Raw genomic sequence first — 14707 nt, 5'->3', positions numbered from 1 at the left:
CCTCAGCCGAGATCTTGGGTTCATGTCACACTATCTATAACCCCCACGACTTGCTTGGGCTTGTAAAATCTCACTAAGTGTCCTGGCTTGAGAAATCAGCCTGCTACTTTCTGCACTTGAGCAGATGTAAGGGGAATACCTCTTTGGGGTATCCATTCCCCAAACCCCCACAAAGTTGTTACCCTCACATGCCCCTACACCATTTCATCCCCTTCCTAGGCCCCGGGAAAAAAACTGAGTCTTAATTTACAATCAGATATCCATAAACTTCTTCCCAGAACTGCCTTGTAATCCCAGCAATGGCCAATACTGAAGTCTGGGACTGATGGGATGATTCAGTGGCTGGCCAATCAGATTGGCTGGCAGCTCTCCAGGGCCAGACTTCCTGTCCCTGAGAGGCAGAGGTCCCACTCCTCCCGTATTAAGGCCACCCCCAGAGTATTAGTGTCGTGGGCCAGCTAGAGACCAATTTTTCTACTGGGCAGTGAGTAACGTACCCCGGCTCTACTCCCTGCCCTGTAAAATTCATCTGAATATTAACAGCTTTATATTTCCCTTTGCACCTAAGTGTAAACAGGAATACAAAAATATCCTGTGAGATATTATAATATTCAATGTGTGGATCCAATATCACAGCAAACTCACAATTCAGCAAATGGATAAGTATTTACACTGCAGTTCCTGCCTGCCTTTTGTTTCTAAGACATTTAGGAATTCATATAAAAGAATAGCATTTTGTTTTCTACCTATTTTCCTCCATGCCCCATACAGTCTCCAAGATAACCGAATCCTAACAATTGTTCTCCATAGGGACTGAAACAGTTCAGTGTGTACATATGTCCACTTGAAATAAATTGGAATCATCATTGTGGGCCTACACAATTTGTGCTCTTTGGCTTTTAGGTCCCTTTTGCTTGGTTTAAACTTTGCACAGTGCTCAAATTGTGGTCAAACCAATATTTTGTATAAATTTATTATTTCTTCACCAATTTGCTAATCATTCTTCCCAAAACCATGTAGGTTTTGCTGCAATAAATATTTACCCCATTTGTCCGCAGTCCCAGTCTTTAACCATTCTATATCCTCACCACAAATTTCATAGATTTGCCGCCAATACCATTCCCCTCCCAGCCACTGCCCTGAGATAAATCAAACTTCAGCAAACCTCAGCACCCTATTTGACCTTGAGTTGAACTCTTGACACCATTTCCCTTCTGCACAAAAACCATTTACTTCCATCTCTGCAATGCTGGCCACCTCTGCTTCTCCTCTGCCTCAGCCCAATGCTGCTGAAAATCTCAACCATAATTTTGTCACTGGTAGTCTTGACTGTCCCAGTGTTCTCCATGTCTGCCTCCCATTCTCTATTGTCCATCTACTTTGGCTCACCCAATATGCTGATGTCCATGTCCTTCCCTTCATTCAGTCTGTTGAGTCAGTGCTTCTGGTTCTACTGTATGCAGCTTAGAATTCAGAGCCTTGTCTTTAAATCCTTCCTTATCTACATGACTATTTTCCAGTCCTACATCCCCATTGGACCTTTCTATTCCTCTAACTCAGGTCTCGTATATGCATCTCCTCTCCCTTCATTTCGCAAATGGCAGCTGTTCGTTGAGTAATTGAGGCCTTTTGGAGTTGCCAACTCTCTTGAAATGTCCGTGAGAATGCTGGATTCTCTCTCAATCCTCTAGCTGTTATTAAAATCAATCTAGGAGTTTTCAAGTTCTGTGATTCCACTCTGCCACTTATAGCTGATGGTCACAGCACGTTTGTGAATGCTGATGATAATGTTCACAGCAGCCGCAGCATCATGACAAAGGATGTGACCGATGTGACTGCGCACACGTACTGTACTCACAAACATCAGCGCTGCTGCTTCCTGCTTTTTTCCCATCAGCACTGTTTGAGACTTGAGTTGACCTCTTCCTTTGGCTGAAAAAAAGTCTCAGGGCATGACAGAGGGAGGACTACTGCGAGAAAAAGTTCTTCCATTAAAATGAGCCAGAAGGGCCAGTGTAATCTGTGAAACTTCTGATTTAACAATGTTTTGTTTGTGAACTTCCGTAGGTTTTGTTGAAAGTTTATTTAATTGGGTGACATGTTGGTATGAGGACCGCAGTGAAATGGCAACAACTGAGCACCATGACATGGCAACCTAGCCCCCGCTGAAAACTTGGGTCATTCTTGTGCCTGTATCTGTCGCTCGGTTCCAAGCACATTGTCTGAAGAGTCTGTGGATGAGGGTGTCACTGCTTTTTTACACAGTTTTGTTTGTTTTATTCTGCTCTTCAAAGGCTTAACACAACTCATGTTGGAAACCAAAATTAAACATTTAAAAGGATCCCAGATGTTTGTTGTAGAGAAAAGAAAGAGAAAACAAAAAAATTTTTAAAAACTGAGTCTAGAAGATTTGTCAATGGAAGAGGGGTGCGATGACAAGTGGATGAGAAATTGGCCAATGAAAAAATTCACTGGCACACACTATATTGTCAGCTTTCCTTGACATCACTTCACCAACATTTCCTATAATTTGTCAGCCAGGGTTGGCAAAGTTACTTCTGATCTGATATTGCTACCTGAAACCTATTTGCCTCTCTGCTGTCCTCTTTTCATTTAAAATCCCCTTCTTCACCTCTTTAGCAAGATTTTGTTCACTTCTTCCAATAACCACCTTCTTTTGATTTGATTTATTATTGTCACATGTATTAACATACAGTGAAAAATATTGTTTCTTGCATGCTACACAGGCAAAATATACCGTTCATAGAGAAGGAAAGGATAGAGTGCTGAATGTGGTGTTACAGTCATAGCTAGGGCGTAGAGAAAGATCAACTTAATGCAAGGTAGATCCATTCAAAAGTCTGATGACAGCGGGGAGGAAGCTGTCCTTGGTTTGATTGCTATGTGATCTCAGACTTTTGAATCTTCAGCCTGATGTTGATGTAGAAGCATTAATTAAATGGAAGGTTTTGTTCTGATAATACCGTAAATCAACATTTCGAGCTGGTGTATTAGCCTCTCATTACCCCTTTACAGAAGAAGAAACCAGACTGAAGAAACTTGGTTGTTTTATGAGCCAGGCATTATTTTTATGATTTTAAGAATGCATGTCCAAGCCAAATCTGATGTATAATACTTTTCTTATTACAACTTAATCCATTAAAACATTGTAATGCATGATAATTGTTCCATTATCACTAGACCATTGTTAATGCGCATAGCACCGCGTACATTCAAATTGCCCCGAATGAATAATATGGAATAAATTAAACATTATGAACCTAATTCTTGAATAATCTGACAGAAATTAAATGCAGCTTTGGTGCATTGTTATTTTAGGTTATTAAAAGAAAGGTCCACCCCTGTTCTTGCTGCATGCTTTCACACATGTCGATAATTTCATTAAATATGTTGTTAATATTTTATTAGTAAAATTATCCTGACTTTGAGAATTCTCTATGAGCAGTCTCTCTCAGGCAGGCATAATAAAACATAGTACTTAACAGCTCACTCTTTAGTGAACATACAGACAGCATGTCTGCCTTGACTGCGCTGCACCAACAATTGGCAACATAACTTTTATAACTTATATATAAATCAATACTTCTTATCAGATCTTTACGTATCCAATTTTAATACTGCAGGAGACAATTCGCAGCTTAATTCCTGCCACTTGTGCACAAACTGAAATATCCTGTGAAGGTGATAGAAATCCGACTAGCCAATCAATTACACCAATCAAATATATTTTCTTACAACAGTGAGATTAGTTAATGGATGAACATGGTTGCTAATCTCATGACCTTTCCTTAATGTGCACTCAAGGAGGAACAGTCCCTCTCAGCATTCATGACTATTGGTAAAAAGGAAGGGGTATGGCAAAAGACATGATCATTTAAAGCAGCCAAAGGGAGAAATGTAACAAAAGGAAGAGCATTTCTGACATGAAGGGCAGGATTTTCGGACTTGCTCACCCCAAAAGCAGGAAGTCTCACCTGAGGTCAATGGATCTTTCCATGGTCCGCCCCTCACCCACTCCAATTCACATGGGCGGAAAGGGAAATTTCACCCCAAAGACTTATCATGTTTTTAATTTGAAGCAAATTAAAAATGCCTTATAAAACTTCATAAGAACAACGTAAGGGCCAATCAATTCAAAGTCAAGACAGCATTACCTACCCAAATTTTGTAAAGAATTGACAGCAATCAAAATAAAGCAAAATTGCAAATATCCAAGTTTGAGATATTTACAAGATATGATGACTGACAGATGATTCACATGTTTCTTAATTTACTCATTCTCTGTTGATTTGAGGAGATTTGGTTGCTGTGGATACATGTATTTTCCTGTGGATCAGCTGTGGCATTGCCCACAGTTAGCCAGAGATTTTACTTCTGATAGAATAGAATCCCTATAATACAGAAGGAGGCGATTTGGCCCACCAAGTCTGTACCAACCATCATTCCACCCTATTCCTGCAACCCCACACATTTACCCTGATAATCCTCCGATACTAAATTAGCATGGCCAATCAATCTAACCCACACATCTTTGGACTGTGGGAGGAAACCGGAGCACCCAGAGGAAACCCATGCAGACATGGGGACAACATGCAAACTCCACAGTGAACCAAGGAATTGAACCCGGTTCCCAAGCACTGTGAGGCTGCAGTGCTCACCACTTTGCCACCATGCCACCCTCACTTCCTGAAATAATAAAGAAAGTAACACTTCAATATCGCTGCCAGGCCTACTGAGTTTATCCAGCATTTTCTGTTTTTATATAAAATGATGGAACAACTCAGGAAAGATGCTCATTTTGCAATATGTAGCCCAATATTTCCATTAGTTAAAACCAGGTGAATTGCATTATGTTTGTCAGTTTATACTCAGTTACACAGGCATTGACTTTGAGTGCAGATTGTTTTCAATAGATCCATACCTCTTCTCGTGTGTAAAGTGTCTCATTTGGAGAATAGGTTTTAATGAGAGCAAATAATCTCTCGTTTATGTGGCTTCACCCAGTAGTAAGTGAAAGGCCCAGATTTTCCCTCCTAAGGCGAGTGCTCAATATTGGGAATTTTCCCACCTCACCTTGGGAAAGATGTCCCTAATAATGGGGTCTTTGTTCCATAGTTGTGAGGATTGGTGGTACCTGCTGGAGTTTGGTCCCCTACCACAGATAAAATTGGGGGTGGATATAGGGACCGCTGAGTATTGAGGTGAGCTGTTTGTGCTCTGAGACTTTGGCCAAGTTTTATCAGACCTGCTCAAGCACCTCAATACCCATTTCCATCCGTGCCAAGTCATGTCAACTCATGTCCTACTCACCCCATCCCCCATGGCCGCACATATTTCGCATGCCAACATATCCTCTGTGGCCCCTTATAATCCCTATGCTAACCTTAGGGCCAACGCATAAAAACCTATGTCCCCTACTCATCCTCATGGCTCCTTATTACCCCAAGTTAACTTAATGCCAACGCATGCCTCAACTCACCATCCTTTGCCCCAGCACCCTCCATGCCAACTCACCCTGTTTTCACCATGACAAATTTTACGAGCTGAGATGAAATAAAGTCCTGAGTACCTTTTATAGACTCCACTTTATAAAAAATAATCTCATTGATAAAAGCCCATTCAATGCATTTAAATACTTCGTGCCTTATAAATACAATAATTTGTATTCTTAGTCCCCACATCAAAGACAGCTAATTCCTTAATTGATAGCTCTCTGAGCTATCAATCAAGCTGAGAACTTCCAGCCCCACTCCACCCTTCTAACTGTGATTATGGTAGGTTGTGGAACCAAGGCATGGTGGCACAGTGGTTACCATTGCTGCCTCACCGTGCCAGAGGGCAAGGTTCAATTCCTGCCTTGGGTCATTATCTGTGTAGAGTTTGCACGTTCTTCTTCTGTCTGCACGGATTCCTCCAGGTGCTCCGGTTTCCTCCCACAATCCAACAATGTGGGGGTAAGGTGGATTGGCCATGGGAATTCTCCCCTTTGTATCAGGGGACAGCGAGGTAAAATACTTGGAATTAAGGGATAGGGCCTGGGTGGATTTGTGGTTGGTGAGGATTCAATGGGCCAAATAGCCTCCTTCTGTGCTGAGATTCTATGATTCAGTCAAACAATAATACCATAATGATAATATTTATGGCAGGGATTTTAAGTAACTTGACAGCTTGACAATTCCACAGGCTTTATTCACCTTCTACAAGTATTCATGTCTACTCTTAAAAAAAAATCACACACTGCAGGGAACAGACTTCACTCCATCACAAACGGGGTGTCCTGCTGGGCTTGGATTTCCCATATGTGCAAATTACGTCCTGCCCCATAACACTGTCGCCACCCTCCCATCCCCCCAAACCCTAGTCAAAAATAGGATTTGTCGGAAATGGAGGGCGAGGCTTCTGGATTTGGGACCATGCACCATTTTGGCTAAGGCCCACTTGACTCCAAATCTGGGCCAAGGTGTTGTTTACAATTCTGGTCTTTGTCTTTGAACAGTGAACAGAATTACTGCCAGAACACTATTGAAAGTGAATTCTCAATAACAATGATAGTAAATTTACAAATTGGGTAATAAGGCTACAACACTATTTGTGGAATTCTATTAACGCTATTTGCTAAAGATTTTCTTATGTAATTCCAACTGATATTTTACAACATGATACCTTTATAAAGCACCTGGAATTGGGAATCAGCTCAAAATGATTCATGGGGGGTGTGGTTGGTGTTTGGGAAACAGGGAGACAGAAGCATAGTGAAAGATTTAGGATTATTTTGTGGGGTCTTTGGGAAGTATTTCCAATATAGCAACTAAAAAAAGCAGTATTGAATGTTTCAATGCACAGAACAGGCAATGTGTGTAAAAGCAAAAGTAGAGTGATGATTGCTCCTGTTTGAAGCATTAAGTGGCATTAGGGGAAGTGGAAAATCACTCATTGATGGTGGCAGTAGTTGACCCTGTGTGCAGGACCTTGGGTTTAAACCAAATAGTGATGTGAAACATGGCTTGTATTTTAAAAAGCTCACAATGCATTCTGTCTGCAAACAACAAGAAAAATCTCTTCCAATCAAGAATCTCCTCTATTTCCTTAGTCGCTCAAGCATTTTTCAGATAAGGTGTTCTAATGTATTCTATTCAAACTCAAGAATTGATCATAACTTTTTGAGTTGCATTCTAAAATCAGACACTTAGTGAAACAAGCATCTTTGTTCCCTCTCTCTTCTATTTATTTCTATATTGAGTTTTCTCTATTGTCACTATCATTACTTCTTTTCTTCTCCCCTCGATGTAGTTTAAAGATGACCATTGCATACGATGGATGAATTTCAAAACTTGCAACCATTGAGCAGCAAAAGAAACAAATGCTTGAATTAATAGCTTAAGTTTTGACCTCAAAAGGAAAATCGTTTGCAACTTTTACCGCTGTTTATTTGAGAAATCAAAAATATCTCTGCTGTTTTTCAGGAGTCAATAATAGAGTTATTCTGCCATACTTAGTATCATATAATCAGAAAGTAGAGGACAACAAAATGAGAGATACATAACTAATGGAAGTGGCAGCGAGGATGTTATTATCAAGAAAGGTAAATTTGGACAAAGCCATGTTTCATTAAATATTGCGGAATATGTTTTTCAACAGTTTTCTTTCTCCACTCAACAGAACGTGCCTATAGCTGCTTCGCCTTTGCAATATAAGTAGAGTCACTATAATCCGAGATGACCATAAGCTCTCTCCCCTCTGAAAGGGAGTGCTAACTGGTGGTGATTTTAACCTGACAATCACCACACTTCAGGCAAGGTTGAGAAGGCAGGCCCTTCAGAAGGACCTCAACTAGTACAAGGATTGAACCCATGCTGTTAGCATCGCTCTGCATCACAAGCTAGTCATCCAACCAACTGAGCTAACCAACTCCCTCAGCTGTCAAGCATACATAATGTGAGTCAGGTCAACTACAATTAAAGTATTATTAATTAATCTCTGCTTTTTAACCAGGTCTGACAATAATTTAATAACTGATTTCTAATGGGCATTTCAAGGCAGCCACTATACTAAAAGATCTCTGAAATTATATTGATAAATTCATGAAGATCCTTAATTTCAATAAAAAATTAATACATATATAATTTTCAAAAATGAAAGCTTCTCTTCCCTTATTCTTTCCACAGAAATGTTAAATGGAAGAACCATCCCTGTTGTATTTCAGAATTTAGCCTTGCTCTAATTTTATGTTATCCTGTCTTCAGTTAACATCTCCCTTTCCATCCAACATTAATCTTTAGAATGACTTCTTCTGACTTGCACTTATTTTATTATCTCAGATTATAATCATTACGACTTTCTGGGAGGCATCTACCATCTACCCTACATTGAACTGCATCTAATAACTGCCTCAGTAGATTTAATCAGATGGTTACAGTTATGAGGATTATCTGAATAAATGCCTCATTGATCTTCCTCAGAAACCTTCTAATTCTTTTTTTAATTCAGTCAGCATGCAAATAGCAGCAAGTTTATGATTATGATAAGTATCCATGAATCGCTATTAATCTAGATTTAGAATTATTAGAAAGGGCAACATTCTGTATTAAGATTTAATTATTATTTTGGATAATGAATGCTCTGAGAACATTTGGCTGACACACAGCCTTTCAATAATATACCAGAGAAAGATTGTGGAGGTGATTTTTGCCTTCTGATGTAAAGCAGTTTTAATTTGCTTTATATTACTTTCAGATGTGTTTGAACTTCAGTTGTTAATAACACTCAATTCTCTGGAGGGAGTTCCAGGTGTAGTTTCAGGTGGGTCTAAAGTTGACACCAATAATAACAAAAGAAACAACTAAAAATCAAATTTAAAGTGCTGGGGTCAATTTCAGCGCATGTCAGAGTGAGGCTGAAGGCAAAGCTTCTGGAGGGCATCTCAAGCTTCTTAAACTACCTTTTTTCAAAGCTGAATTGACTAAGAAGTGATAGGTCTGGGTGCAAGGAAGGCATCATTTTGGCAAACCAAATAAACTAAATCAAATAAACAAAGTAAAAGGAAACTGAAAACATCAAATCAAAATGTGATTAAAAGGGTCAAAATACACCCCATCCCCTGTGGAGCCCAACAGGCACAGATAGCCTCAATGGTACCCATGGATTCCTCATGCTCCCTCTCCAAGGACACCCGGCCGCGGATTTGCTGCGGTAGAGGGGCAGACAGTCAGGTCAGATGACCCACTGAATGCAGGGAAGGGGTCAGAAGATGCTAACGTGAATCTACAAACATGTTACAGTGCAACATTGAACTCCTTGTTGATTGCTGAACCAAGGTGCATGAGATGTTTGCAATAAGGGATTTCCTCTATGTTACTCCACAGCACTGTCCCATACGCCAGCATTGCACATGTCTGTAGGAAGGTGCATCCACGTTTCTGATGACAGTTGACCATTGCTATCATAGGGCTTTATTCTACATGGTGGCTCCCAGGACCATTGCAGCAGCTAGCAGAGCTTGGCTCCCTCCCCATTAGTGATTCCAGACTTTGTGAAGGCTGATTACTTTGATCTTTCCATCTGGACCTACTATAGCTCTCAGAAATGATTAGTGGCACCTTGGTAATGCCGTCTGCTGATCATCCTGGCATCCTTCTTTAATGCATTACCATGTAAAGCGTGGAACACTGTAAATCATCCAGCATGCAGACTGCACAGACACTCACACATTATTGTGATGCCACTGTGGTTCTGCTGGAACAGCAGCATTGACAAGAGGAACATTCAACAATAAGCGTCAAAGTGGGCACACTTTGGATATGTGGAAAGAAATCAAACACTTTTCATGCAGCCTGAAACACAAAATACAAAATTATAAAAACAACCGATTAAAAAGTCTAATTCACATATAATTAAAGTATGCAAACCAATTAGATGACCTGCTATTTATAGATTTGCCTGCATCTTTGAATTTGCCAGGTCTTTCTAGGCATGCTGGAGACTTGGCAACTTTCCCCACCCACTCTTTTAAACGATAATTAAATTGCAAATTCTTTGGGGAGAAGCTTTATATACTCAATAGCACATTACAATGGGAAGATCGTAGGCTGACTGGGTTACAATCCTCATTAGGTTAATGATATGGATATTATGGGAAAACTCTCTAGCAACAGACCAAGGTGGGTACCAGGTTTGGGGAATGCACAAGTGGAGGGATTCTCAATGGAAAACCCCAAATTTTCCCCAAATATAATTGTAGCTATTAAAAACGTGACAGCCAAATCACTTTGGAAATGTGTCCAAGGATAATCAGAGAGGAAGTAATGCTGAAAATAAATTTCATAAATGTAATATTATAATGTAATGAAAGAGTTGAAAATTACCATGTGCACAACTTCTTAATATTGTCACTAGGAATAAATACATGTGGACAGCCTATAGACTAATGGTATTATCGCTACAGTATTAATCCAGAAACACAGCTAATGTCCTGGGGACCGAGGTTCAAATCCTGCCTTGGCAGATGGGGAAATTTGAATTCAATAAAAAAAATCTGGAATTAAGATCTTTATAGAAGGAAATCTGCCGTGCTTACTTATTCTGGCCTACATGTGGCTCCAGAGCCAGAGCAATGTGACTGATTCTCAACTGCCCTCCAAGGACAATGAGGGATGGGCAATAAATGCTGGCCAGCCATGATGCCCATGCCCTGTGAATGAGTAAAAACAAATATAAAATCAGCTTTGGGAAGGCATATTACAGACAAACAGGAAGTCAACAGTTCAAGTCAATCTTGCTGATTATGAAGTATCATTCTTTTATAATGATATAAATACCAATTGTTCATAACAGACTGTGTAAGCACACTGTGGGTTCATTTATTTAGAGTAGGCACATGGGAATATTTATACCAAGGTAGAAGGCTTGAGGATTTCAGCAGCAGAGCTGAGTATGATGTGTTCTGCAGATGGGCTGAGGAAATTGGGAATAACTGTGGATGAAAATTCAATAAGAAGCCTCACAACACCATGTTAAAGTCCAACCAGTTTATTTGATAGTAATCCCACAAGTTTTCGGAAACGCTGTTACTTCATCAGGTGTGTGGAAGGTTCTGATCAGAGAAGGGCATACAAAGACGCACACAGTTTACAGAATACTGACTAGAATGCAAGTCTTTACTCCCATGACTTGCCTGGGTTTGCAACATCTCACTTACTATCCTGTCTGGAGACAATACCCATTTCTTTAACCTATACTAATGCTATCTCTACTCACATTGTCTGCATCTTTAAGACTTGAATAGCAGGTTAGCTGTAAAGACTCACATTCTAATCAGTATTCTGTAAACTGTGTGTGACTTTATATGCCCTTCTCTGATCAGAACTTTCCACACACCTGATGAAGGAACAGCGTTTGTGAAAGCTTGTGGGATTACTATCAAATAAACTGGTTGGACTTTAACCTGGTGTTGTGAGACTTCTTACTGTGTTTACCTCAGTCCAACGCCGGCATCTCTACATGATGAAAATTCAAGTCAGGTTCATAATTAATTACTGATATTTAACTGTCCAATTGGGAGATTAAAGGCAAATTAAGGGAAATACAATTTTATTTTAAACAGAAAATTGTCATGATCTGGAATGAGTAGTCCATAGGTGTGGTGGGAGCAGATTCAAGAAAAAAATTCAAAGGCAATTGGATAAATACTTGAAAAGGAATAATTTTCAGAGCTACGAGGCAAGTACAGAGAAGTCAGACGAATTCAACAGCTCTTTCAAAAAAAACAGAACAGGCAGAATGGGCAGAATGGCCTCTGTCTGTGCTCTATGCTTCTAAAACAATGGCATAAGTGGCACAAACAACTTGTAAGATTTCTTCAATTGTTGCTCGAATTAGTCAGAAAAAACAGGTACAAATGGGCCTGGCCCTCAGCTTTGACAAGTCCTGTAAATTGAGTTGTCTAATTTGCTTCATAGCAACATCATATTCGGCATGGCATCTTCAACCTGACTGACAGACATAAGCTCAGAGAGACTTTTCATGTTCAGGCCTCTTCTCTCCGGTTATGTTTGATGTCCTGTCCTTAGAAAAATAGTGCAGAGCTGTTGGAAATGTGAAGAAAACATCAACGAGTGGGACCCAAATAGCCATTCTGCACCACAGCTTCTGTGTGAGTAAAGGAACATATGTCATATGTTCATTTTTGTAACATTCTCTGGGGTGGGAGGGGGAAGGGGGGATGTTTCTAAATGGAGGAAGTAGTCAAAATGCACCCTGCAGACCTGTCACGCTTTAGATAATTTATCTACCTGTTAATTATAGTATTGTCCCTCCAAAGGTGGATCTGAAATTGAGTCTATTTCCTGATGCTTGCAGCTATTTCTTCATCATGCCACCACCAATGCCTCTACTTTCTCAGAAGACTAAGGAAATTTGGCACGACTCTCACCAACTTTTACAGATGAACCATAGAAAGCATTCTTTCTGGTTGTATCACAGCTTGGTAATGGCTCCTGCTATGCCCAAGACCGCAAGATCGTGAACGTAACCCAATCCATCACGCAAACTAGCCTCCCATCAATTGACTGTCTACACTTCCCACTGCCTTGTCAAAGTAGCCAACAACAGGGACCCCATGCACCCCGGACATTCTCTCTTCCATCTTCTTCCTTCAGGAAAAAGATACAAAAGTCTGAAGTCACGTACCAACCAACTCAAGACCAGCTTCTTCCCTGCAGCTGTCAGATTTTTGAATGGACTTATCTTGCATTAAGTTGATCTTTCTCCACACCCTAGCTATGACCGTAACACTACATTCTGCACTCTCTTGTTTCCTTCCCTATGAATGGTATGTTTTGTCTGTATAGTGAGCAAGAAACAATACTTTTCACCGTATGCTAATACATAAGACAATAATAAATTGAATCAAAAATCAAATCAAATAAAAAAAATTAGCAGATAAAATGTCCCTTTAAATAGCAGCAGCAGCTTTCCAGAGGAGTTGTAGGTGCCCCTTCTTCCCAGCCCCACTGCTGACAGTATCTAGCGCTGAGCTTACTATACAGGGCCTGATGTTTGACATTTGATCAGAAGCATTTGCAAAATCAAAGCCTACCTGGGATGTCTTTCAAGGTAGAAAATGTCTTCCTCCATGTTCCCGATGGACTAGGTACTAAAAGATTCCCAGCACGAAAATGTGGGATGGATGCTGTGAGATCCCCAGCCAGTTTGAGAGCTGGCTGTATCCTGGGTGTATTTGTCAATTAAATTCTGCATTAGCCCAGTAAATTCCAAAACACAACAGAGGTTTAGTGAATAAATAGATTTAATCTATAGTGAACAGCAGATAAAAACTTACTTCCCATCACATTTTGTATAAATACCTTTGGGATGCCTGGTACTCATATCATTCGGTTATTCAGAGTTTGAAGTGTTGCTTAAATCTTTTATCTCTTTAAGCTAAGTCCTTTTGTTTAAAAAATCAATACACAGTGGGTGAAACTCAGATGGAAGCAAGTTTTGATTTGTTCTTTGTACATGCCTCATGTATTTAAAATTAATACTTGTTTGCACCAGTTAATAGGGAAAATGATAGTTGATTGAGTCTGACCAAGGTCAATACATTGGCCTGGGTTTAGTCTTCCCACCATGGGTATTGCTGGCTGGATGGGATTCTGTTGCAAATTCATGGCGACTGGCTGAACCTGATCATGTCACAGCTGCCAATGAAGGAGCCGGGGGATCCCCGCCGGATCATGTAGTGGGAGTTGATCTGACATCAGGAAGGCCTGTATCACCTCGAAACCCAAAGTTTCATATTTAAAGAGGATCCATCTTTCAGCTTTTCTCTAAAAGCTGCATATTTTAATTCTTTGCCAGCGACATTAATAACCAGTATAAGAGAGCAGGAGGACCAGTAAGAAAAGTGCACTTCTTTGGAATTAGCAGGGCACTTGAAGCTGTCTCTGATTTTGCAGTCAAGCCAGGGGATCATCCCACAATTCAAGGCTGGCTGTGCGACCTCCTTCCAGCCAATCACGAGCAGTTAAGTGGCTGGAAAACAATTTGGAATAGCTGATGGCCATGAAAGGTGTTATGAAGTTTTTTTAACAATCTTGGTGAAGGCATTATAGTACACGCAAGGAGCGTCTTCTGGAAATAGATACTATAGGCAGCTCAGACAAACATCTCATGCATCTCAACTTCAGGCATGAACACAGTTGCATTAGAGGAGCAGTCAGATGGATCGAATGCCCCCCTCAATTGCGTGTTGTACAGACCTGTTAATGGCCACCCTAGTAGGAACCAGGAACCAGCCGACAAGGAGGTTCCTCATCTTACCCATCTCCTTCACACCAGAGACCAAAGATCAGGAATGTGCAGGGCTGAAATGCATTCAAAATTTCAGAACCTACCCCTTCAGATAATTAAAAAGGGGCAGTAGCCTCACACAGCCATTTTTGCATGGAACACAGACTCTTCAAAGTGACAGAAAATGCAGGCAGCCTAGGAGATCAGGAATCACTATAATCTTTAATTGCACAGGATTGCTGCCTGTAATACCCTCCATGCCAAATTCCTGATAGTAAAGGGGAGGAGCCCACATAGAGAGCTGTCTGCTGGGAGGCCCAAACACCTCAGGCTGGAAGGTGGATGGTTTACAAGGACAAGGAAGTGAAGGGTTTACAGCAGTAAAACATACAGGAAA

The sequence above is a fragment of the Carcharhinus amblyrhynchos genome, chromosome 10 (genome assembly GCF_965287045.1).
Source record: "Carcharhinus amblyrhynchos chromosome 10, sCarAmb.v2.hapA, whole genome shotgun sequence".
Taxonomy (NCBI): Eukaryota; Metazoa; Chordata; class Chondrichthyes; order Carcharhiniformes; family Carcharhinidae; genus Carcharhinus; species Carcharhinus amblyrhynchos.
The sequence above is the reverse complement of the archived record's forward strand: the minus strand, read 5'-3'. Positions refer to the sequence as shown.